A 3525-nucleotide genomic window follows, 5' to 3' on the forward strand; every position below is an offset into this window, starting at 1 on the left:
CTGGACTATATGACATTTTCTATAAATCTGTAGGCTAGCTACTGATACAAATATTATTCTAAGAGAATATTATTAGTTCAGTAGTCTTTGCCTCGGTACTTGTACATGTTGTACGATTTATAACATTGATTTCCTAATTTTTTTGCTGATAAATTGAGAAATAATTTCGAAACTAAAGTACCAACTTTCTCAATTATTATTGACTTTTTGGCCATTATGTTAAAGCCCTTTTTGCATATATAGCTCCTGAAGTATTCGAATATTTATAAATCATTCGTTTTCAATTTCTGTTTGGTTTAAGTGTTCCTGATTAGTTTAGATTCAGAAAGTGTCAGACATTTTTGTTGTACATTTTGAATACTAGCACATGAATCAAAAGGGTTGTACATATTAAAGCATTTTATCTATAACAGTCATTGTACAATCTATTGAGTAATATATACTGTTCTCTGTAATCAGTACACAATATCATTTAGAAGTAAAACTTTATCTCATGAAATGTCCATGGAAAAGAAAAGCATAATTGAAAAGACATCTTTCAAGGGGTACAACCGCTCATACATCTCATTATATGAAGACAATACTTGTTATGCAATCAAACAGAGTACGAAAACAATAGTAGACCAGTTGTATCCCAGAATTTGGAATTGTATGTTCTAAGGAAAATGGCATATTTGGATGTGTTTGACGGCATTCACATACGACACAATGAATAACATTGCTTACGTTATTTATTGATCATTGAAATGAGACTGTCACGTAGTAATTGACTTTAATTTAAGGATCATTAATCTTAATGCAATGGAATTAAATCTTTGGAGGACAAAAGTGTGAACTGCAGTGAAAATTATAAGCATTTTCTTTCTTTTCTTTCTTTTTATTTATGATAAAGGTTTAATCTTACACAAGAACAATCAGTAAAATGTTTTGATTTTATGGTTTGACAGAAATAAATTGAAATTGAATATTCACAAACGAACTTCAAAAATGGCGTCATGTCTGTGTCAGAAGCATCGTTATACGAATCAACGTACATTCGAGGATAATTGAATATGTTTTATCATTCCAGAACATTCCTTATACGTTGATTTTGATACCAGACAACTGGGTTGACATAATTTACCGAAGGAGACTTGATGAACTGTAATTTTGCATTTCCTGTCTCAGATGCAAATTTATATCAAAAACAATTCTGACATTATTGCTTACGAACTGGAATCTATTGATCTGCGTTGACGACCCATAGTTTTAGGATCTACGAGACGTACCTTAAACTTTTGTGTAATTGTCGGAGCCTTGTTAGCTGTAGATCGCTGTTTGTCTGCTTTTGAATCAAATCCGGAGGGTCCCTCTGACCCGACGTCAACATTTGAAGGAACACTTGTCCTCTTGGTAAAGGGTATTGCTGGAGTTTTAACACTTTCTGGTATGCTTGTCTTTGCCCCCGTATAACAGTTGTTTATGACACTTTTATATTCCTTTTGACGCCTAAAATCTTAACTAGATCTGGCAACACATGAGTGTTTCTTTTTATCACAAAATAAAAATCCTTTTTGTGCTCTTCCACATTTGTTTTTACAAGTTAAGTTAAATTCTACGTGTAAATGAGTTACTATACCCATCAATAGTCTTGTGTAGTCCCAAATTATCAAAAGGTCTATATGGCAAATGGTATGGGTCAGAAGTTGGTGGATATACAGTTTCTGAATTTATTCCAAATTTTTTTTGTCGTTGCCTAAATTTTCCCCGAAGATAGTCTATAAAGCAATGATGAAGAAAAAAACAGGGTCAATTGGACTAGTAAAACGCCTTTCATATGTCCATGCTCACCTCCAACCCACACGTGGACACCATCATGATGTGCTTCAAGATTGGTCCCATCTGAGCCAGCTGTTAGAGTAAGAATTTCTCTGTAATATTTTTTTCGAAACACTTGCTTTAATGTTTGTGGATCAATAAGAGAACTGTATGCTCCTGGAATTTCACGTCTTAAAAATGTTGGCGAATCTGTTGGAGGTTTCCAATATAAAAATGGACCTGTATATCATGCCTTTCGGGTTCCCGAAAAAATATTTTCGTGAATAAGACAGTATCCTCTGATTTATCCATCAAGAATTCTAGTGTTAAATCCCAGTATGGAAGAGTCACACGTTTATTTTTGTTCCGAAGAGCATTTTCGAACATGTATGTTCAAAATTTGATATGAAAACAGTTACTGTATGCTACTAATAATTATATATAAATATACTAAATAAATGAATGATTTGGAAAATACGTTGAAGGTATAAAAAGTCATGAGATTTCCGAATGCAATTAAGTTCTATCCAGGTCTTTTGGTTCTGAACCTTGCCATGGTAACTGGTTCAACATCTGGATTGTTTGGTGAAAGGAACCCAACTTCTTGGTTCTATCCGGGTTCTTTTCTAATATTCGCGCTGAACTTTGAGAAGTTATCCGCAAGTATCCGAAAAAAGTGATAAAATTGGTCAAAGACGCTTATCTTGTTTTATATCATTTATACATTTCAGCATCGCCAAAAAATGAAGCTGTAAGGTAAATATATACCTTTTCATTTTAACTATTTAACATGGGAAACTGGACAAAAAAATAACATCGTATATATCTATATCAACCTAAATATACAGTATATCTAACATCCGTTTTTAGACTCAGAGTCCTTCCGTTTTCATTTATTTTTTCAATACTCATCCCTCATTTCCGTCGATATTTTCCAGCCCAGAAGTATTAAAAACACTGATAAGGACATATCGTTCATTTGGTCAACGATATGTGCATAATAACTTCGATCCTTTTGTACAGAAGTAGCGGTGAGCATCTGAGCTTCCAACACCCCACCTTTTTATATATTTTGAAAATATGTATCCTATCATGCTATGCGTGATTCTTCTTCTTTAAGTTTTCAGTAGTCCGTAATTGATCTGAAGATTATTAACTGTTTTGCGCAGCGTGGCCTATATATATATATATTTACAAAAACACAAAAATAATTGGAAATAAATTTGAAGTGCGTGATTTTTTAAATTGTGATTAAAACTATGTACATAGGCTAATAATAAGTTAATGAATTTGTGGAGAACAGCTGGTGTGAGCTGTTCTCTGAAAGTGTCGACTGTAGTGACAGCGACTGTATGGATTGGCAATAAATTCCACTGAGTTATGGTATATGGAAAAAATGAAAATTTATATGTCTCTTTTTTGGTTGAAATGTGTCTGAAAGTGAAATTATGATTTTTGCGGGTTCTACTGTCTGATGGTATGAGAATAGCAGATGGGATTGTTACGATTTGATGTACTATTTTGTAGAACATTATCAATCTTGTGCGTAGTCTTTTTACTTGTAGTGTGGGCCAGTTTAATGAATTTATCATGTCTGTCGGACTACTGATGTTATGGTACCTGTTACAGACATATCTGGCAGCTCGCCTTTGGACCATCTCGATTTTAGAGGTTTGTTCAACTGTGTGAGGGTCCCATACTGAACATGAATATCCCAGTTTTGGTCGG

The 3525-nt window shown here is 33.6% G+C and overlaps 1 pseudogene; it reads right to left on the reverse strand.

The window, feature by feature from the left end:
- Positions 1-1496: 1496 nt before the first annotated feature.
- Positions 1497-2184, reverse strand: LOC127701919 (tyrosinase-like protein 1; annotated as a pseudogene).
- Between the last annotated feature and the right edge of the window lie 1341 nt (positions 2185-3525).

The sequence above is a fragment of the Mytilus californianus genome, unplaced genomic scaffold (assembly GCF_021869535.1).
Source record: "Mytilus californianus isolate M0D057914Y unplaced genomic scaffold, xbMytCali1.0.p SCAF_5, whole genome shotgun sequence".
In the NCBI taxonomy this organism is placed as follows: Eukaryota; Metazoa; Mollusca; class Bivalvia; order Mytilida; family Mytilidae; genus Mytilus; species Mytilus californianus.